General features: G+C 45.7%; 1 protein-coding gene across 5 annotated transcripts in view; it reads left to right on the top strand.

Annotated features, from left to right (window-relative positions):
• PDE1B (phosphodiesterase 1B) overlaps window positions 1-23,560 on the top strand; it is a 134,461-nt gene that overhangs the window by 59,974 nt on the left and 50,927 nt on the right. The gene's annotated exons all lie outside the window — the stretch shown is intronic.

Here is a 23,560-nt window from a genome sequence, read left to right as displayed (position 1 = left end):
TCTCCTCCCACACCACAGGGCAGTTTTGATATGTGGGGGCACCCACATGTCACTTATTTGATGACATAATGATGTCAGGTGATCAACAGGTGGCGGGTTGTGCCTAGCTATCAAAGTTGGCCCACAGGGTTGTGGGGGTAGTGACTGAGCAGGATTGATATCATGTCATGTTCCGATGCTGGAACTCTCAGGGAAAGTGGCAAGGCTGGAGGACCATGGACAGCTCCCAGTAAACAACTTGTTCCAGCAAAGGTTGGGAGGAGACTTTGCCCTTTCATGCCTGTCTCCAGACTGCCTCCTCCAGGCTCCACTCTCTTGAGAAAACTTCAAAACATTAATGGCCAGCCCTCTGGCCTGAAGACAGGCCCTATTCCTCTGTTCCATAGTCCCCCTCCTGGTGTACTCCCAGTGCTTCTAGATTGGTGTGTACAGTGGACGGTTCCTGGTTTTTCAGGCTCAGGGAAAGGTGTCCGTGAGGTACGAAGTCCTGGCCCTATAGGCCCTGGTGGAATGGGAAGTTCCTCTGGGACTCCCTGCCCAACCAGCTCAGCCACAACGCTCTCCCTATTCTCTGCAGCTGGCTGTGAGCCCAGACCCATCTCCCCACTTGGTGCTCCTGTGGCATCCGACCCTGTGTCCAGATCACTGCTGGATACAGGGGTCAGGGCAACTGAACTCCCTGTGCCTCAGCTGATGCAGGGAGAAGTCAATCCTGCTTTCTGCAGGGTTGGGGTAGGCCAGTGAGTTCCCCTTAATAGTCCTTAAGCTAAGGCAATGGTTTGGAAGTGTGTGGCCGATGTCTGGTCAAAAACTCCACAAACGGAATGGGTAAAGATGCTGGAGAGGGTTTTCCAGGGGCTAGCTGGGTTTTTAGCAGAAGCAAAATATTTTTTTCCAAAGCAATTGAGCACATGCAAATGCATGTGCTTTAAATATACGTATATGATGTGGAATGCAGCTTTCCTCAGCAAAGAATTAGAATTTGGATGGCAATATAAAAATCATGTCTGCACTGAGTTTTGCAATTAAATGTCCTGGCACCCTGAAAAAAATAACCAACACCCACGGAAAGTGAATGTGCCCAAGTGAATCACACATCTGGCTCTGGCGCTGCTCAGGGGCTCTGCTGCGTGATGCTATTAGCTCCCAGTTGGGTCTGAGATGCAGTTAACTAAATAGCATTGCAAGTTTATTGCATGCGACTGACAGTTCTGATTAGTGCTAATAGGGAGGGAGCGGTGGCAGGGAGCTGCAGACCGGAGAAGCTGGCAGGAAGCTGCTTCTGGAAAAAATGCTCTTTATTTTCTAATAATCTCTTCATTAGGTTTGAAATCTCCCTATGTAATGACCCTGTTGATGAGCAACAGGAACTGCCTGCTGGAGGGGTCTGGAATGAAAAGACAAAAAGCACTTCTGAATGACTTCCTTCCCAATGAATTTGTTGTGGCAACTGCCACCAAAGCAGGAAGGTTTGATCTCCTTGTCCACCTCTCCTGTGACCCACTAGGGACAAGTTTAAGAGCTAGGCTCTGTATCTTCAAAAACACCACATGGTACAGCTTTCTGAAGAATGCTCCCTCTTTAAGGGTGGACTAAGCAGCTGAAACACATCCCATTTCAGATTTTCTGGTGCTCAATCAGAGGTCCGTTCCATCCTGTTTTATCTAGATTCTTTTTTGAAAGAATACTGTAAAAGTTCCCTTTTAAATAGTACACATTTTGCATAGTTTTGGTTTTTGTAAAATACACATTTTCCAATTCTTTCCAGTACATTTCCTCATATAATGTGCATTTGAAAAAAGAAACCTATTTTTATGTGCACCCCCCTTCTCTCCTGCAACCTCCATTTACTATTGAAAGTGACTCCCTACCTCCTATACTTAATAGGAAGAGTGAGGAACCTAAGACCTGGATCCAACTCTCAGGACTCTCCACAGGTTACATCACCTCCTCAGCCACACCCTCTTCCTGCTCTACTTTGCATCCTCCTTAAGTATATCTTACCTGTCCATGAACTCTGATAATACCTCTTGCTTGCACGGAGGGAAGATAGCTAGAAGTGTCGTGAGTGTTTGCAGAAGTAGCCCAGGGTTGGCTGTTGTTGGCATCCGTCTGTCTTGAGAGACAATGGAGTGCACCTTTGGGGGTGTGTTAGTAGCACTGGAGTGACCTCCTCGGGGCACAAACCTGGGCAGCATGTATGGAGGACCTGGGCTTCCCAGAAGACAAGACCTCCCTCTCAGCCTCGCTGGTGTGGTCCAAAGGAAAGCAGAGCAAGACGTTTGTCACCAGCTGGGCTGCAGGAGTTGCTGGAAGGAGACGTACAAGGTACCACCCAACCATCATAGGGACTCCACTCTGGATTTGTGTAGGGTTTACTCCTTAGCCTTTTCTTCTCCCAAAGATATCATACGAGACAATGGAGGTTTAGGATCAGAGTTTCTTTCTCCTAGATGGGCTACCTTCCTAGGTGGATGAGCTCCATCTGCCCCCCTCCCTCTACAGCACATGCAGAAACCACCTTCTTGACTGTTAGACCCTCTGTTGGTCTTGTCAATCTGTCAGAGCCCGTCTTTGCATGCAGGGGAAGTCTCTAACTCACCAAGGGTTTGAGACTCATTGACTCCCCTCACCTGGTTTAACCAGTCTGTCAAAGCTGTTTCCCAGAATGTGACTGCTGTTGCACGTTGTCAGTGTCTAGGAGTCACAGGTGAGAGCTGAGTGCAGGGTGGGGACAAAAGGTGGAGAAACTGCCCCAGAAGGAGCACAATGTGTTCCCTAACACCCCATACACCGCAGTGTACAATTCCTGCAATGCAGGAATCTCAGCTAAAGCTTTATAGGCAATCCGGCATGCACATGTTGGATCAACTTGCTTGTGCTGCCTCTGGTTTGGCCTGTTGCATCGAGGGAAAGCTTTCCGTTTAACCAACCACCAAAGTACCAATTCTGCCCAGATTGAAAGGGAACTGGAGGAGCAAGTTCATGAAATGGTCATGCGAATCAACCGTTAGTGATTGTGGCAACCCTGGCACATTTGTGAGAGGAGATGCTTTTCCTGCTGCTGCTATGAAGCAGCCATCAGTGAGAGTCTCCCTCCTCCTCCCATTTCCTTTTCCACACCCTTGTCCAACAATCTGGCTCCTTTCCTTGGATGTTGAGGTCAGCAGAGTCCGTGAGAACTCCCTGAGTGGGAAGTGGCTGCCCCTCAGTCTCCTCTGCACAGCTGCTATGATGCAGAGTCATCAGCAGCTGGTGGTCAAGTCTGAGCAATGAAATGTCCTAAGGGAGGTTGGGGGGGGGCCTTGAACCTATTTCTGGCAGCTGGAATCTGTCCCCAGTGGGAGAAAAAGGCTTGATCTCATTTGGCTGGCATGCATCCCTGGAAAGGAACAGCAACAAGAAGCTATTGACTTCACTAGCCCTTGCTCTCTCTTCTCCTGGAGGAAAACAAATCAAGCACTGGTTGCTTGCCTGTTGGCCTGCAACTCTGAGTAAAGTATCACCTAGGTAAGTGCCCTGCCTTAAACCAGCAGCATTTTTGCTTAACATCCTGCCTGAGGAAGAGCTCTGTCAAACTCCCAAACTAGCTTCCTATTTAGTGAGTTTTCAGTGCTGAAGTAGACATGGCCATGGTATATGTTAAACACCGTCCACATATAAAGCAGGGTTTGGGTTCAGGTGTCCACATGCATCACGAAAAAGGAAAAGGAGGCCACTGATTCACATGAGCTAGTTTAAATGTATAGGATGCAAATTTGTAAATAATTATTAATGCAATACAGCTCACCATGGGGAGAGATGGTGACCTCTGTGCCTGCTCAGTCTGCTGTCCAGATGTTCCCTGCTGACTGGCAACTTTAACCTCCTACCCCATATCAGGCTCTCTCTTATTATGAGTCAAACTGGACTTAGACAAACAGAGGACTCCTACAAATCTCTGCCAAAGGACAACCCCCCAAGAGACTGCTATTCATGATGGCTATATTTAACTCCAGCAGCAGGGGCATCATGCCTCTGAACACCTTTAATTTGGAACAACCATGGAGGAGGGCTCTTGCCTCGCTGGCCTGCTTGTGAGCTTCCCTGGGGTAGCCTTTGTGGTCCTATGTTCCCATGACAGCCCTGCCAGTAGAGGACTGTCCTCTGCAAAGTAGGGCACATGGACCGCTCTAGCCTTTTAATTTTTTGTGCATGAGAGAGGGGAGCAAAACCTCTTGTTCTCCACCCCCACATTTTTCCTTTCTGTGCTGCTATTAAGTAGTTTTTCCAAAGTGAGCCAGGCGAGGAGAAAATATCTCAGGTGGGCGGGGGGGGGGGAGACACTCTCTCTCTTTAAAGCAACAGTGTAACTCAATTAAGAAGAATATATTTATCACTCCAAACCATCATACAGGTGGTTGCATCATATGTCAAGTCAATCCTCTCAGATGGCTGTGCGAAACCTATTAGTCCTTTTCTGTGGGGGGTGAGATGCCTCCCCTCCTTTTGGCAATGGATGCAAATGGTTGCTCTATCTGCTTCTTCTTCAAGGATGATGTAGTACCGTACTTGCTTTCTGCGCCTTGTATTGGACACCAGGTGGGGGAGATCCCCTCTAGTCCGTGAGCTCCTCTCTTCCTTGTGAGTAAGACTCCCAGGACTTGCTTTTATTCCCTGGTGAAGATTTACAGAGAGCTGTGAATGAGGGTGAAAAGATGAGTTGAAAGATTTTCCTGAGCTGGTGTAATGAAAGGCTGGAAGCAGGCAATCCTTTCGCTTCTGTTTTTAATGGAGCTGAGAGTGGTGCAATAGAGGCATCATTTGTCCTGTGGACACAGCTGGTCAAACAGTTTTTACTTCTTGGATTGGATGCAGGGAGGGTACTTCCAGAATGGCACTGCTGCGTAGAAAATCTCTAAGCCTGTGGTATAGATACTCTCAGATAGTTTCCACAGTGAAGGATGGTCCTCCCTCTTCCTCTTCTTCACGTGTGCATCCCCCATTCACATTCCCAGAGGAAAAAAAGATACACTGGATACCAATGGAGGCAAAATAATGGTGGTTTCCTCAACCCCACCCACCCCATTTTCATTCATAGAAGGTCTGCAGCACTGCATCAGCTCACAACCTTTTGATTGACTGAAATGTTACTAGCCTGGCAGCGTATGCAGAGAATGGCTCTTGTCTCTCTGAGATGATTCCATTCTGGGCCTTCCTGCCCCCTCCCTCTCCTCCTCTCCAGATCCAACACCCCTACTCCCAGCTCACCCACTTGATTGAGAAACCACAATTAAGTCACCCTTTGGTGTGTGCCACTCCCCCCCCCCAGGCATTAGGAAACTGATGTGTTTAAATTTCAGCAGTACAGTTCATGTACAAAATGTGCCCTTGTTTTGCTGGTCATGGCCATGAAATGTTTTGGCAGCAGAACACCCAGAAACCCAACTTCCTGAGAGAGTCATGGTGGCAATATTCTGACGGCTGGGGAAGGGTGACTCTAGATGCCCCCTTGCTCTTTTTAAAACTCAAGTGTTTTGCATAGCAACATGAGCAAGAGTGTGGGTTGACGAAGGAGCAAGAGCCAATAGTTATTAAGAGGAAGTGCTGTCCTATGCTTGAAGGCATGTGTGTGAAGGACTGTCTGGTCCAGGTCTGGTTTTAAATAAAGAACCTTAACAAAGTTGGCTTTCAACAGCACACAGCCAGGCTGAACAGGTACCCTGCTTGCAGACTTCCATTGTGAGATATACTGTATTTCAATTTAAATTGCAGTAATTCTTTGCAAATTTGCAGCCGTAAACATGCATTAGCCCAGTGTTTCCCAAAATGAGTGATACCATCCCCTGGGGGGCACTGGAATGATCCAGGGGGGGTGGTGGTAGCCTCAGGTGCAGTTGGGGGGCATTGAATAAAAATAAGAGGGTGGTGGAAGCATAAAGAAAGAAGAGAAGAGAATAAAATTTTGAAAAAACCAGTTTGTACATATTTCAGCTGCTGTGTAATGACACTTACCGTTAGGTCCGGCACTGTTGTAGGATGGTGATAACGCCTCCCCTGTATCTGGCAGTCGTGCTGGAGGTGAGGGGTTTTCCCGGGGTTGGGTGAACCCTTTTTGGCTTCACCCAGGCCTGGGAAGTGGATCACAGCTTGCCTGCCTATTTGGCCAGTGGCAGGCAGGCTGTGGCACTGGCACTGCCCCCAGGGCAGATCAGACTGAGGTGGCAGTTTTCACTCCTCTCTGCTTCATGGGTTTTTATTCCCGGGGCCTAGTTCACCTCCTCATCTCGTTTTGGAAAAGTGTTCATACATATTTCATCTGTTGTGTAACGACGCTTACCGATATAACATGGCGTTTTAGTGATTACTTTATTTTCCAAATAAACACAAAATGTAGCAACATAGATACATAAAAGAAAGCAAATTTATCACAGCATCTTTCTGTTTGTTCGCTTAAAAAAGGCAGATTTCCAGGGAGGCGCTGAGTTGTTTTTTCTGCAAAGGGGGTGGTAGGCCAAATACGGCAAGTTTGGGAACCTCTGCCTTAGCCTGTGCAATTTCGTGCTGCCTGTGCTCTCCTTGGATGATGCATCTCCTTTTTTAATGCATACTTACCCACCCTAAAGGGCACTGAACCTTTCATCTGCCTCCTGGCCTCCCCTGCAACTCTTCTGTTTGCTGTTCACATACACACCTTGCCCAGATTCTAGAGCTGTGTTTGTGATGCAATGAGAGCCTAGAACCTGGGTAGAAAGAAAAGCAGCTGATTGTGGGGTGCAGAGTTGTGATGGAGAAACGAGCAGGCTGGGGAGGGGTCAGGTGCCCTCCCCTACCCCACTCCACCCAGCACTTCTCTGCTGGAAATCGCACCCTCGTGGCCAACAAATTCATGTTGGATAAGGGTATCAACGGCTGCCAACCATACTGGCTATGTTCTTCCTCCGCTGCCAGAGGCTGTGTGCTTCGGAATAGCAGCTGCTGGGAATGCCATGTGGGTGGGAGTGCTGTTGCACTGTGGTCCTGCTTCTAAGTGTCTCCAGGCATCTGCTTGGCCGCTATGGGAAGAGGGTGCTGGACAAGATGGGCCTTTGGCCTGATCCAGCATTGTTCTTCTTCCGTTCTTGTTTCCACAAGAGAAGCTTGTAGTTGTACTTTAAATAGATCAGGCTGCACATGGATCTCTCTGCTTGAGAATCTACATTTGGAGATGATGGGTTGAGGAATAGATGTGGAGTTAACCAAAGGCTAACAATAAGCACTGAGGTTTACTTTGGGGGTTATGACTTAGCTCAGATGAAATCCTGTTGTGATAGATTCCTGCTGGATAAGTATACAAATTGGTTTCTTCAAAAGCCTGGAACCCTGTTCTCTCTTTCAAAACTGAGTGTCGGAGAATGTGCTCTAAAGGGGGGAAGCAGGTATTTTTCATTAAAGGTTTTGCGGAAGTGGAATGGCTCTCAAGGTATCCACCTGCTCTTTGCTCTCTAGCTTAGCAGCTTTTACAAATAGTCTGGTCCGGGACGGGGGTGGCGGGGCAGAAGGAGTTGCTTGCATCAAAATGCAGCCTATGTTAAGATGCTCCTTAAGGTATGGCATTTAAACAGTCTTCTGCTGCAGTCTCAGTATTCATAGCATATACACAGCACATTTTAAAGACAAGCTTAAAACATCCAACACAAATGCAGAGTGACAGAGATTGATTTCAGCCAGATTGCAGTGGTGGAGCTTAAACCTGGACCATGATGCAGAACAACAATTGATTAAAAGAAGAAATTTTTAAGCATGTGCAGAGTGCAGTTCCCTCACTTAATATGGCATATTGCGACAGCAATAAGGATCGTTTCATATCTGATGTTGCAACTGCCAAACACATGTGAGACTTGGCACTGCTCTTTCTAGTAATTTAACTACCATTGTAGCCAGGGAGGCTGATTAACTGCAGCTCAAAAACTAGTGCTTCTCAAACAATGAAGTCAAACATTGATGGCAGAATACTTATGCAAAAATTTCTGAGATCGCGTGTAACAACTAATCCAGTGCAACCCCAAAGCCTATTCAGTTATGTAACTTTAAGTAAGTTCACATTTTCCCCATGTATTGCTCCACTCCCATATTGGCCAGAGTCTCAACAGTCATCACCAGAGCTTTTTCACACAGTACGTGTTTCACTAACGGAATTCAATGCCACTTACTGTGGTGACAGCCAGTAGCGTAAAGGTAAAGGTACCCCTGCCTGTACGGGCCAGTCTTGACAGACTCTAGGGTTGTGCGCCCATCTCACTCAAGAGGCCGGGGGCCAGCGCTGTCCGAAGACACTTCCGGGTCACGTGGCCAGCGTGACATCACTGCTCTGGCGAGCCAGAGCCGCACACGGAAACGCCGTTTACCTTCCCGCTAGTAAGCGGTCCCTATTTATCTACTTGCACCCGGAGGTGCTTTCGAACTGCTAGGTTGGCAGGCGCTGGGATCGAGCAACGGGAGCGCACCCCGCTGCGGGGATTTGAACCGCCGACCTTTCGATCGGCAAGCCCTAGGCGCTGAGGCTTTTACCCATAGCGCCACCCGCGTCCCGCCAGTAGCTTAGATGGGTTTAAAGTGGATTAGACAAATTCAGTAAAGATGTCTGTCAGTGGCTACTAGACATGATGGCAGTTTATTACCACCAGTACTGGACGCAGCATATACAGTTGACTCTCAGTTTATGTGGAGGTTAATTCCTGGGATAGCGCATAAAGCCAAAATCACGTATAGTCAAAATGTACATTCTCTGCATCTCCAAATGCTTTCCCAAGCTGTGTGCAGTGGCAGGTGGGATTACAAAAGTTTTCCTGCCAGATGCTTGCCCCGCTTTTAATTTATTTTCATCCAAGAGCATAAAACTGAATTCACACAAGTTAAATTTGCATAAGCTGGAAGCTGACTGTATCAAAATATCAGATGCAGGGGTCAAATGAGGTGAGGGACGACATCATCACATGCTTCTTGTGGGCTTCCTGGACGATCTGGCTGACCACAGGCAGAAAGCAGATGCTGGGCTAGATGGTCCCTTGGCCTGATCCAGCAGGGCTTCTCCTCCTTCCCCATCCCTCTTCCTCACTGGATGCCAGTTTGTTTCTGGCCCCAGTTCAGGATGCTGCATTAGTGCTGAAAGCCCTAAAGTGGTAACAACCTTCTCTTGTATGGACACTGCCAAACCTACACTCCTCAACAAGGCAGAACCTCCAGGCTGGATTATTGCAATGCGCTCTGTGTGGGGCTGCCCTTGAAGATGACTCAGAAGCCTCAACTAATCCAAAATGCAGAAGTCAGATTACGGGCTGAGGTTTCATTTAGAACCCATGTAGCTCCTGTTTTAACTCCTTCCCTACAGACCCTCTCAGGTGTTAAAATGGGCAGAGGGAATTTTAGAGCTGGAAGGACCCTGAGGGTCATCTGCTTCAACCCCCTGCAATGCAGGAATCTCAACTAAATAGAATCATAGAATTTTAGAGTTGGGACCCTGAGAGTCATTGTGGAGCTGCGCATGACATCACTACCCCTATCCTGGTGTGATTCTGCCCCTCCCCTTGACCTTTCACAAGTTGAGCATGAAGATCTGAAGGGACATTCTAGCCACATTGACTTGAGTGTGGCGAGAACCCTCCCCATGACTGAGAACTGTACACGTATCAGTTCCAAATTGAAATGGGGATTTTTACTGCATTCAGCTGAATCCAGTTGAAATCTCCCTGTAGACCTTCATGCTCATAGTACAAAAGGTTGGGAGGGGATTCTTGGAGGTGGGACCAGCACGCATGAGCCCCCTGCCCAGGTTGATCCATCTCTTGAATGCAGGAAGAGGGCTGCTATGAGGAGACTGGGTGGAGGAGAGGGATGCTTTGAGCAGGTGGAGGCAGAGAGGATAGATGATTCTGGTGATATCAAAGGACTCCTTCACTCATGTAACCTCAGAAGAGCACAGAGAGACAACGTGGGGTGAAAGGAGTATGATTCTGGTGAAATCTCTCAAACTAGACTGCAGTGGTATGGGTTTTCCGCAAAACTTCAAATCGGAAAATGTTTCTATGCAAACATTTGCATTGATTCCCCCCCTCCAGTTTGCACCAGAAAAATTCCTGAATGCATAGAAATTTATCTAATTTGGCTATCATTTATTTTAATTGTATTTGGTAAACAAAGCTAAGGGAAGTATTCAGCTAACGTTCTGCAGAAGCCCAAGAGGATTCCCCCCTCTCAGCCCTGCCCTGTTCCCAAATCCGTTCCAGAATGTTGGGAGAAACCCCAGAACAGATTTAGGGAGGGCACAGTAGGAGGAGACATTCTGTCACACAAGGAGAAATTCTTGCCCTGGCAGAACATCCAGCTTTCCACTACACTGAATATAACCCCATAAACTTGAAACTGCCAAACTTAATACGGTTGCATTTGCAATTAGCACCCATTCATTGCTGCTAATGAACTCATGTTCCAAACTGTGGTTTGACTTGGAGGTCATCTGCCCTAGGGGAAATGCAGTGACAGCTCGAAGAGGGACCCATCCACCTCAGGGACCATTTTGACTCATCATGAGAAAGAGGAAGTGAAAAATGGTTAGCTATTTCCTCTTAAAAATGCAGCTGGGGATGGGGAAGGATATCTCCCTCTGCTTTTCAGAATTCATGTGCAACTTTCCCCTTAAACACCCACCCACACCCCAACTTTGTAGCACATGGTAGTGGTGATTGGGTAACAGGCAGGCTGGAACATGTGCAGAGGAGGGCAACCAAGGTGGTCAAGGGTCTGGAAACCAAGACTCATGAAGGCTGGGTATGGCTAGCTGGAAAAGAGGAGAGGAGATATGAGAGCCATCTTCAAATACCTCAAGGGCTGTCACATGGAAGATGAAGTAAACTTGTTTTCTCCTGCCCTAGAAGCAATGGCTTCAAGTTACAAGAAAGGAGACTCGTACAAAACATCAGGAAGAACTTTCTACAGTAAGAGCTGTTCAACAGTGGAATTATCTCCCTCAGGAGGTGGTGGACTCTCCTTCCTTGAAGGTTTTAAAGCAGAGGTTGGATGGCCACCTGTCATGGATGCTTCAGCTGAGATCCCTGCATTGCAGAGGGTTGGACTAGATGATGCTTGGGGTCCCTTCCAATTCTACAATTCTATGAGTCTATCATTCTATCATTCGAGGGAGGAGGCAATCACTTCAACCACCAGGTGCTGGGGGGCAGGGAGCGGTGAAGAGGACAGAGCTATTTGTGCCATTTGAATTGTGGTGCACCAACTAAGAAGTTGCCTCAGGTGTCTGGGCCAGTGCCTGGGTGGGTGAGGGATAGTGAGATTTAAAATGCACTTTAGATTTGTGTCTCCTGAGGTGAAATGGGAAGCTGCCTTCTCCCCCCCACTGAAGCCTTGTCTACTAGGGTTGCACAGCAGCAGCGACTTCCAGAAAGATCTCATGAGATCTCGTGGAACTCTTGCAAGAGTTTTGAAAACTGTTGTGAGATGTCACTGGAAGCCGCTGTCGTGACCTTGCTTCACTCCACCTCATTGGTGGGGCTGGACCTGCCTCTGGGGCTCTGCTTGTTGCCATCCCCCCCCTCCAGTGGAATGCTGCAAGGGAAGTTCCCTTGAGAGTGGATGGAAAGAAAAGGAAGTTTCTAGAATTGACACTCAGGGATTTCACAGTACAACCAGTACCTCTGATTTAGACTGCAGCCTTGCAAGGCCTATTGCTGCTCAACACTGGAGGCCAATGTGCCACCACACATGTGCCCCCAGAGGTGTTGTCTGGTGTCCACAGTGTCATGTCCCCTCCTTGCCCCTCCTTTCACTGAAATCAGGTTTGAAAGAAACCTTCTGTTGTAGCCAATAGACACCTCATTGCAGCATGGAGGGCATTTTTGGCAGTGTGTGTGAGGGGTCACAGCTGGGTAAGAGAGGGTTACCCAGACAGGGTGTTGGAAGGCTGGGGTTCAAATCCCTGCTCTGCTACAAAGCTTAGGGGATGAATGTGGGCCAGTCAGTGTCCCTCAGTCTAACCTACCTCACAGGCTTGTTGTGAGTGTAAAATGTGGGAGGAGAAGCGTGTTTGTCACTCTGAACAACTTGGAGGGGGGAGGGGGAAATAGGTAAGCAAACAGCTGGATTGGCAAAGTGTTCTCAGAAGGAGTTGGATGCTGAATGTGCAGAGGTAAGCTGATATGTGAACATGTGGAAAAGCAAATTCTGTGAGCTCTTGTTTTCCACATTCTTGTTTTCAAAAATTATTTCACTGTCTCTGGTCCTTTGGGAGAAATAGGGTATTGTCTGCCCCCCCCCCAACCACAGAAAAATGAGCTTAGTGCAAAGTTTTTCTGACCATGTGCAGACTGTTCTGTTCCCTTTTTAAAAAAAGTAACAATGAATTCACTGAACACACCTGTTTTATATTTTGTGTTCCAGCAACTGAATGCAAAGATGAAATTCTGACTAGTTTTGCAACCTGCAAACCTCCTGCATTTCAGTGTCCTAAAAGAGCGGAGGTTGCTTCTTGGGCTGCTAGTCATTTTAGGCAAGGCTTCATTTACTTTTTTGAACCTCCTCCTCCCCCCCTTCCAAAACAAACAGGCCGTTTCCACGCATTCCCTGCTCGCCCCCATCACCCCTGGGGAGCAGCCTGCCCAACCCCCTTGGCCTCTGCTGGCTGCCAATAGATGTTCCTGTGATATAAATGATAAATGGCTTTTCACAGGCAAAAATAGTCAGTGGTGGTGTCCGATAGTCTGCCAAGCCAGCAGCTGAAGCCAGCCTGCATCTATCGAAGTGCATATTCCCCCCTCTCTCTGGTTGCCTTAAATGGCTTTTGTGCGTTTCCTTTTTTGCCTTTGCTAGCGGTTGTGAACCTTTTCTACCTTGTGCCCCTCCCAACCGCAACTCACAAGCTTTTGCGGACAGAAGGCCTGACAACCCTACCGCAGGTTGCATCCTGTGCAGCAACCCAGCATTTAAGCAAGGGGGGGGGGACAACCCCTTTGTTGTGGTGAAGAAAGAAGAAATATCGGGATGTTTTTAGAAAATAAACAGTGGACTAGGCCCTGGCTGGTGGTGCCGAAGCCCTCCTGGACTGACAGGGTGGAGCCTGAAGGCTCTTGTGGACAGTGAAGGTCCTCAGTGCCTCTCTGCTCATGGCAGAGGTTGTTCAAGTCCAGCGGGCCCATATGCACAGCCCCATCCTCAGGTAAGAACAGGGAGTGGTCATTTTCCTGGGCTGAGGCTGCAGTCCTGCACAGACTTGCCGTGCAGTCCTAAGTGTGGTGGCATTCAACTTGGTTTTTAAGTTGAGCAGATCCATTGCAATGAATGGAGCTGACTTGGCCATGTCCATTAATTTCAGTGGGTTTGATCAGAGTAAAGACTTAGCTGAATACCAGTACCCTCTGTCTACTCAGAAGCAAGTTCTAATTAATTCATTGGAGTTTGCACACAGGTAAGTGGGGTTAGGATTACCTAGGAGTTTGTCCACTGAAGTCAGTGGGGTTTACTTCTGAGCAGACAGGTACAGGCTTGTGCTATAGAAGTTCTGAGTTGTTGTAAAGCTGGACTAGAACATGCTCCTGTACCTGGAGGTTTGTTTGGCTGCTTCTAGCTTTCAGCCAGGCTGCCTTTTCAAGATGGAAAACCCACTAATGGTGTGCTCAAAGTTATGTTATACGGTTTATGTTCCTCTTCCTCCTTCCTCTTCTTTTGAAAAGCGCCTTAGTGATGGTTAATAAATTCTATAGTACTTGAGGGAAAAATAAAGAAGACTGTGATACCTTAAAGACCAGCAGTTTCATTGTTTGTAAGCCGAGCAGACACATTGTCTGCGCCAGATTTTAGGGGCTCTTGGGGGAGATGTATTCAGTGGGGGGCTCTTCCTGAATGAGTCCACCTCCATGGCACTGTCGCCACTGCCTAGCCACTTACTTGATTAACAATTTTCTGCATTTCATAGAATCATGGAATTGTAGAGTTAGTCCAACTCTCTGGAATGCATGAATCTCAGTCCCCAGGCCCCCAACCAGACCAGGCCCTGCTTACCTTTGCAAATGTGCTAGAAATTTTATTGCTGCACCACTGTTTAATATTCCACCTTTCCTCCAAGGAGCTCAGTGCTCCCCGCCAGCTCTATTTATCCTAACAACAACCCTGTGGGTTACGTTAGATTAGACTAATCGACAGTGACTGGTCCAAAGTCACCCAGTGTGCATCACATCTGGTGTGATGGCTGAGATCCTACCTGCCTGTACACTGTCTCACCAGTGGTGCATGCTCTGGTTTTCTCCTGCTTGTTTTTTTTTTTTTTTATAATATTTTTTATTACGTTTCTTTCCAAATTTTATACATTACAAACAAATAAGGAGTTTACAAGAAACCATTTTTTTTTTTTTAACAAAAATCCCAACTTGGACTTCCCCACCCCTTCCGATTCTGCGTTCTTTATATTAACAATGTCAGCAATTTGTTACCTTATGTCATACCTTATTGTAACTTTTACATGTTATGTATCTATATTCAATGTATTATGTCACAATTTTTATACCTTTAAAATAAACGTAACATGTTCAATTTCATATTATCTCCTTTTCTCTTTTATCACTTAGTTTACTATTTACTTAATCATAATTGCTAAAGCGTATCATTTCCAAATCATGCACCGTCTTAAGATTCATACAGTTTGTAATACTTTTGCAAGTAGTCTTTAAACTTTTTCCAGTCCACCTCAATTGTTTCTACATCCAAATCTCGGATTCTGCCGGTCAGTTCAGCTATCTCCATGTAGTCCATCAACTGCATCTGCCATTCCTCCAGCGTGGGTAAATCTTGTGTCTTCCAGTTCTTTGCGATGAGTATTCTTGCTGCTGTACTAGCATACATAAACAAAGTTCTGTCCTTCTTTAACACTTTCTGGTCTACCATGCCCAACAGGAAGGCCTCTGGTTTCTTGGGAAAGGTATACCTAAATACCTTTTTCAACTCATTGTAAATCATTTCCCAGAAAGCCTTAACCTTTGGGCATGTCCACCAGAGGTGAAAGAAAGTCCCCTCTGCTTCCTTACACTTCCAACATTTATTGTCAGACAGGTGATGTATCTTAGCTAACTTGACTGGGGTCATGTACCACCGGTATATCATTTTCATAATGTTTTCCTTCAAGGCCGTACTGGCCGTGAATTTCATTCCGGTGTTCCATAACCTTTCCCAGTCTTCAAACATAATGTTGTGTCCAACGTCCTGTGCCCATTTAATCATAGCAGATTTAACTGTCTCATCCTGTAAATTCCACATAAGCAGCAAGTTATACATTCTAGATAACAGCTTTGTCTTTGGTTCTAACAATTCTGTCTCTAGTTTCGACTTTTCCACCTGGAAACCAACTTTTTTGTCCATTTTGAAAACCTCTTGAATTTGAGCATAATGTAGCCAATCTCGCACCTTATTTTTTAGTTTGTCCTGGCTCTGCAACTTCCAATTGTCTCCAATTTTTTCAGTCAATTCCCAATATTTCGGCCAATAGGCCTCCATATTGGGTCTTTTTCGGGCCTTGGCCTCCACTGGTGATAGCCACCTCGGAGTTTTCCTCTCTAGTAAGTCTTTATATTTCATCCAGACTGCAAAAATTGCTTTTCTGACAATGTGGCTTTTAAACAATTTATGTGCTTTAACCTTGTCGTACCATAGGTATGCGTGCCATCCAAAAGCATTATTAAAACCTTCCAGATCTAGGACATCGGTGTTTTCCAACAAAAACCAATCTTTCAGCCAGCAGAAGGCTGCAGCTTCATAATACAACCTCAAGTCCGGCAGGGCAAACCCCCCTCTTTCTTTCGAATCTGTTAATATTTTAAACTTTATTCGGGGCTTTTTGCCCTGCCAGATAAATCTAGATATATCCTTCTGCCATTTTCCAAAGCAATCCACTCTGTCCACGATCTGTAAGGTTTGAAACAAAAATAACATTTTCGGCAACACATTCATTTTTATAGCTGCAATTCTTCCCAACAAGGAAAGTTTCAATCTTGACCAAATTTCTAAATCCTTTTTAACTTCCAACCAACATTTCTCATAATTATCCTTAAATAAATTCAAATTCTTGGAGGACAAATAGATCCCAAGGTATTTCACTTTTTTAACCACATTCAGTTCTGTTTCTCTCTGAAACCCCTCTGTTTCTGTAATTGTTAAATTTTTGGTCAGAACCTTAGTTTTTTGTTTATTCAACCTAAATCCCGCCACCCGACCAAATTCAGATATAAGTTCGAGAACTCTTTTTGTACTGGATTCTGGCTCCTGCAGTGTCAAGACTAGGTCATCTGCAAAAGCTTTCAGTTTATATTGTTTCACTCCGACCTCTATCCCTTGTACCAACCGGTCCTCTCTGATCATATTCAATAGCACCTCCAGGACTGAAATAAATAACAGAGGGGATAGAGGGCACCCTTGTCGTGTCCCTTTTTCAATTTTAAATTCCTCCGTCACCACATTGTTCACTATTAATTTAGCTTTTTGTTCTGAATAGATTGCATGTAATCCATTCTCAAACCCCCGTCCCACTCCCATCCCTTCCAAGTTCTTCTTCATAAACATCCAAGATATGTTGTCAAATGCTTTCTCCGCATCAATAAAGATTAACACCGCCCTTGTGTTCCTGTTAGTCTGCAAAAGTTCTAAAATGTCAATGATGTTTCTAGTGTTCTCATATAAATGTCTACCAGGGAGAAAGCCAGCTTGGTCTTTATGAATTACTTCATTTAAGACTTTTTTAAGTCTATTTGCCAAAATGTCTGCAAATATTTTGTAATCCACATTTAGGAGTGAGATGGGACGGTAGTTTTTAAGCTGAGTCTTTTCAGATTCTGACTTAGGTATCAATGTGATGAAGGCTTCTTTCCACGTTTCTGGTGCCCTCTTCCCATCCATAATCTGGTTACATACCTCCAACAAAGGTTGTATCAAATAGTCCTTCAGAACCTTGTAATATTTGGAGGTAAGTCCATCCGGGCCTGGAGATTTGCCTAGTTGCATATTCTGAATGGCACCTTCAATTTCCTGTGAGGTTATTGTAGAGTTCAAGATTGATCTTTTATCTTGAGTTATTTTTGATAGTCCATTTATCTTTAAAAATTGATCTATCTCTGATTCTTTCTGGGGCCCCTGTGCATACAGTTCTTTGAAGTATCTGTGGAAGCACCTCCTAATTTCTTCTGGTTTCTGTACGATCCTTCCATCAATCTCTAGATTTGTTATCGTGTTTAGCTTTTGTCTTTTTTTCAGCTGCCAAGCTAGCAGCTTTCCACATTTATTTGCTGATTCAAAAGATCTTTGCTTCATCTGTTTTATTTTCCATTCAATCTCCTGATTAATCAATTTTGAGTATTCTGCTTGGTGGAATTTAATTTCTCTCAGCACCTCCTTAGACTTTGGTTTGGTTCTCAGTTTTTTTTCTCCTTGGTGTATTTTCTCCAATATTTTGTCCTTCTTTCCGTTCCAGAGTTTTTTCTTGATTGAATTCTGTTGTATCAGAAACCCTCTCATAAAAGCTTTGCTTGCGTCCCAGATCGTTCTTTTTTCAACTGTAGTATTCAGATTTATCTCAAAATAGTCCTTTAATGTTTTTTGGGCCTTTTTCACAATCTCTTGATCTCTTAGTAGTGTGTCATTCATTCTCCATCTGAAGGAACCGGGTTGAGTTAATCTAAGTTCTATTTTCAAGGCGTTGTGGTCGGAGCATGTTTTTGGGCAGATTTCCACCTTTTTAGTCTTGGGTGCCAGCCCCCTGGAGGTCCAGATTTGGTCGATCCTTGACCAAGACAGGTGGGCCTCAGAGAAAAAAGTTCCTTCTTTACCTAGGGGGTTCTTTGTCCTCCATATGTCGATCAAATCCAGATTGTCAGTCAATTCGAAAAAAGTTTTGGGCAGTCTGCCGTCTGATGTTAAGTTTTGGTTGTAAGACTTATCCATATGTGTAGACACCACTCCATTCATATCTCCCATCATTATGATGTTAGCATAATCCAGATAGTCCAGCAACGTCTCATGCAGCTTCTTGAAAAATTCTGATTTCCCGTCATTTGGGGCATAAATTCCTAATATCAATATTTTTTCTCCTTGGGTTTGAATTTCAATTGCCAAAATTCTTCCTTGTTCATCCTTAAATAGAAATTTGGGTATCAGGCTCTCCTTGGCGTAGATCACCACTCCTCTTTTCTTTACTTTGTCAGACGAAATAAATTCTTGGCCTAATCTTTTATTTACCAAAACCTTCCTGTGGAGCCTGGTCACATGGGTTTCTTGTAGGCAAATAATGTCCAATTGTTCTTTCTTCAATATGTGAAATAACCTCCTTCTTTTCTCCGGGGAATTTCCGCCATTTATATTCCAACTGAGTAGCCGCAGAGACATCCTGAACTATTCTGCTACACCTAGAGCGGTGTATCTTCTTTCTCCTCTGGTTCCGAAGGTGCAGGTATTGCTCCACCTGGGTTGGGTATAGGCCAATTAGCTGCTGCTTCTTTTTGGAGGTCTTCTCCGTAGTCGTGCTGGAACTTTTGTAAGTCCTCTGGTGATCTTATTTTAACCTTCTTCTGTTTGTAAGTGAATGATAGCCCTTGTGGGAACTCCCACCTGTAAGGAATTGTGTTGAGTCTCAGCAACTTAGCCAAATCTGAGTAGGTGGCTCTCAAGTCCAATAACTGTTTAGGAATATCTCGGTAAATTTCCACCCTTTTCTCTTGTATCGCAATTGAGTTTTTGAAGTGTAGGCCTAGTATTTTGTCTCTCTCCTCCCTTGATCTCAAAGCTATTAAGCAGTCTCTGGATCTATCTTTTCTTACTAATCTTCCCAACCGAAAAGCCGATACAATTTTGAAATCAATTTCTTCTTTTAAGTCCCAGAACTTTGTAAACTCTGTTGTCAAAAGTCCTTTCAAATCTTCTTGTTCAATTTCTGGGACTGCCCTTAGTCTGAGGTTGGTCTCGCGATTTTTCAATTCCACCAACGAGAGATAGGTTTGTTGGTCCCCTATCTGTTTATGAAGAGGCTTGACTTCCGCTTTAACTTCCTCGACTTCTTTTTTAGCTGATGTTGCAATTTGAACGGCTTCCCCTGCCAGTTTACGATTCTCTTCTGTTGCTCCTTGCAATTTTTCAATTGCTTGGGTATGTTGGGAAACCTGATCTGTCAATTTCTGGATCGAGGATGTTGCTTGGTCAATTTTTGTTGATTGGTTATCAATTTTTTGATTTATTGCTGACAATTGTTCCAAAACTTGTTTCAGTACTGCCTCAGCTCCTCCTGCTGCCATATCTTCCTCTTCAGATTTTTCAGGCTTTTCGGTTTCTACTTTTTGTGTCGCAAGCACAGCTGGAACTGATAATCTACGTCCCTGAGTTAAAGTTGTTTGCAAAAGCTGTGCTTGCTTTTTTGCTTTCTCTTTCTCCTTAGCTTCCTTAGCTTTGGCTGCTCTTGTCTTTCCTGTGCCACTCATCAGTCAACGTTCAAGGTCAAGTGTTGTAATCCCATGGGAAAGGCAAGTCCAGAATTAAAAACAGTCTATTGAGAGAAGGTAAACAGAGAAACTTTCCCAGGCCTCTATATTCCCAATGTCCTCTAGGGGGAGTGCCACCAAAGTTTTAGTAAGAAGAAGGTAACTTTCCGCAATTAAAGTCTCTTTGTTCCAACTTTAAAAACAATTTTAAAAGCAAATTAGTTCCAGCACGCTAAAAGAAAGGTCCTGCAGAGCCCTTTTAAACATATAACAAAGTTCCAGCAAGGTGCCTGCAATTGTATCCACTTCAGCTAGGTGAGCTCAAAATTACACTATCCAGTTACAAAAGTATCTGGAAGCTTGCAACAGTTCCGCAGTTTAAACAACTTTACCCGGCCACCCGGGAATTTGGGGTTAGAGTCTTCCCTTGCCCTTGGGGTGTCCGCTCCAGGTCAATTTTATGCTGTATTTATTCTTTAAAAGTAAAATTCAAATGTGCACGAAAGTCCCGATTTAAAGCTTCAAAGCTTCCCTGTTCACAGCGCTTTCCGCTCTTTAGACCGTCTGCTTTGATCTTGAAAGCAGTGTCGGAAGACGGACTTCCTCTTTCTCGTCTCCCGTTTTTAGCCAAATTTTCCGATTTGATTTGTAGAATCTTAGGTCCTTACTCACGGGTTTGATGTTTCAGCCCGATGTTTCTTGGAAGAAAGGTCAGCGCTCATCCGTGACAGCCGCGCGGCTTCGCCTCCGCAGAAAGAGCGATGAACCCACAGCACCGCTCCCCCTCCTTCACTCCGGAGCCCCTTACGGGGTTCCTTTTGTGATTTCGGGGTCGCTCCAGGTGCCCGCCGGGTCCCACGGCCACGGACTCACTCTGCCCGTGGTTTATCTTGATGGGTTGCCGCTGCGCCGTCGCGAGCAACCCTTTTCTGCGGTGCCCCTCTTCAGAGCTCGAAGAGGTCCGCCATCACGGTTTTGCGCCGCCTCCGGAAGCTGGTTTTCTCCTGCTTGGACTACTGCAATGTGCTCTACCTGGGGCTACCTTTGAAGGCAACTGCACATAATCCAGAATGCAGCAGCTAGACGGGTGACCAGGACCATATAACACCAGTCCGAAGTACACTGGCTCCCAGTATGTTTGTGAGCACAATTCAAAGTGTTGGTGCTGCCTAGGTCCAGTATACCTGAAGGAGCAGCTCCACCCCCATTGTCCAGCCTGGAACTGAGATCCAGCTCCGAGGGCCTTCTGGCAGTTCCCTCACTGCAAGAAGTGAGGTTACAAGAAGAGGGCCTTCTTGGCAGTGGCACCCTCCTTGTGGAATGCCCTCCCATCAGATGTCAAATAAATAAACAACTGCAGTTTTACATGCGCTTCAGGTTACAGACTCTGCTAACCCAGAAATATTACCTTGGGTTAAGAACTTTGCTTCAGGATGAGAACAGAAATCGTGCAGTGGCAGTGTAGCGGCAGCAGGAGGCCCCATTAGCTAAAGTGGTGCTTCAGGTTAAGAACAGTTTCAGGTTAAGAACTGACCTCCAGAATGAATTAAGTTCTTACCCGAGGTACCACTGTATCTGACTTTTAGAAGATATCTGAAGGCAGTCCTGTGCAAGGGAGTTTTTAATGTTTGAAGTTTTATTGTCTTTTTAATATTTTGTTGGGAGCCGCCCAAAGTGTCTGGGGAAACCCAGACAGATGGGCAGCATATAAATAATAACATTATTTATTATTACTATTATTGGGGATTCAAGCCCTGTTCTCCCACAGCTTAGTCAAATACAGATGGGAGCTCATCTCAGGGTGGTGGGTTCAAGCCCCACGTTGGGCAAAAGGTTCCTGCAAGGGGTGGGCTAGAATGCCCTCCTGGTCCCTTCCAACTATGATTCTAAGATTCTAGCCACTACACTACTCTGGGATACTGGAACAGAATACAAGGAAAGCAAATTGGGAGTATTTCTATTTTATATTCTGTTAAGGTTGATACTCCACATTTCCTCCAAGTTGCCTCAGTGAGATGCACGGCTAAGCACCCTCTGTGCTCTCCCTCCGCACCACTGCGGAGGCTGCTGTTCCTTCTCTGCCTTTCTCTTGTCCCTGCTTCCAAAGTGCAGTAATCAGGCAAAGATGGGGAGGAAGAACAATAGAATCGTAGGAAGATCACAGCCAGGGGACTTGGGGCAGGGCAGGCAGTAAGTAAGCAGAGGTTCCCTGCTAGGGCGTTGGCCTTGGCGGAGGCCCAACAATGCTGACCCCTTCGGTTGGCCCAGCTTGGCATCCAGCTGGCCATTCTGGCTGGGGCTGGTGTGAGCTGGAGTCCAACAACATCTGGAGGGCCACAGGTTCTCCTCTGGGATAGATGGAGTGGGGAATCAATGGAATAAGGTTACCCTGGAATACCAGATATCTGTGGGGACACTCTTTCAGTGCAAAAGTGGTGTTTTGGGGCCCCCTGTTTGCTTTGTTTATTCCTTCTTTGTGCCCTAATTGAGGTCTGCTTGAGCAGCATTAATCCGCCCCCCCAAAACTATTTCTTCTTCTTCCTGGAAATATTGACATCACTATTCCCATCAGTGACAATGTCACTGAGGGCAGAAGCATCTAATTTAGAACGAGGCCCTTCTTTCCAGAACTGCTTGGGTGACCAAGAGGGGAACAGGCCCCTCCCCTTGAATCTTTTTCTTTCCTGAGTATTTAACTCTTTAAAGTAGGTGTAAATTTTTTTAAAAAAAACTTTGAACAATGTGCCTCTTAAATCAGGGACAGCAAGGCAACCTTCTGTTTTCCTTAAGTGTGATCAAGTTTGCAGAGTTTTTTTCTTGACTGGGCCAGATCAGCTCTGACCGCGTTTGAAAAAAAGCTTTTGCTTGTACCAAATAAATCAAGACAGTAACTATGCCACGGTGTCGTAAGGTCATTGTAGCCACTGGACTTAGTGGGGTGTGTATGTGTCCTTCGATGGGTGTGTGTCCTTATACTTCAGAATGTGGGGAGTAGGGATGTGAAAAACTGTCAGTTTTGGTTTCTCGGAGTTTTGCATTTTTCAAATGTTGCTTTCACTCTCCACATTGCCGCAAAAGTTTGCAGTTTGTTTTAACAAAATCCAACATAAAATCATCAGCATTGTAGTGTGAATTTCTCCTTATATACACATGTTTTTACATATTGTATATGGTCTGCATCAACAGAAGTCTAGCGTCCCAATCAAGTGACTTGTTAGTCTTGCTCTATACTGTTTTGTATAGACCACACCTGGACTACTGTGTCCAGTTCTGGGCACCACAGTTTAAGAATATTGACAAGCTGGAACATGTACAGAGGAGGGTGACCAAGATGATCTGGAAACCAAGCCTTATGAGGAATGATTAAACCTGGAAAAGAGGTGACTGGGTGGAGATATGATAGCCATCTTCCAATATCTCAAGAGCTGTCACATGGAGGAGGGATGGTGCTTGATTTCTGCTGCTCTGGAGGTGAGGACCTAAACCAATGGCTTCATGTTACAAGAAAGGAGATTCTGACTAAACATTGGGAAAAACTTTCTGACAGCAAGAGCTGTTCAGCAGCGGAAGGGACTCCCTTGGGAGGTGGTGGACTCGCCTTCCTTGGAGGTTTTTAAACAGAGGCTGCATGGCCAGCTGTGATGTATGATCTAGCTGAGATTCCTGCATTACAGGGGGTTGGACTAGATGACCCTTGGGGTCCTTTCCAACCCTATGAATCTATGATTTTATGCCATTTTCCCCATTATAGACATTTTTGCAATTTCCCCTGATGTACCTTCATGTGCTATGCCTTTGATGTCTATTTTACCCTAGCGTGTGTATTTTTATACACATTCTGCTAAGAAGTGCAAAATTTTCAGAAGCGCTTGCTTCTACAAGTTGAAGGATAGCTGTGTTCCGGTTCGCACATTGTTTCGGAAACTGCAGCTTAGGTGAGTGTGCCTTTGAACGCGAACTGAACTCCTCCCCCATCCCTAGTGGTGACCCAGCCCTGCACTCCCCCCCCCGCCCTTTCATCCACCCATCCCGGCTCTGTCTGCTGAGCGTTGCTACACACTTCTTCCCCAAAGTCCTGCCCTTGTGGC

Source organism: Podarcis raffonei, chromosome 2 (genome assembly GCF_027172205.1).
Source record: "Podarcis raffonei isolate rPodRaf1 chromosome 2, rPodRaf1.pri, whole genome shotgun sequence".
Classification (NCBI taxonomy): domain Eukaryota; kingdom Metazoa; phylum Chordata; class Lepidosauria; order Squamata; family Lacertidae; genus Podarcis; species Podarcis raffonei.
This window is presented reverse-complemented; position numbering and strand designations above follow the sequence as displayed.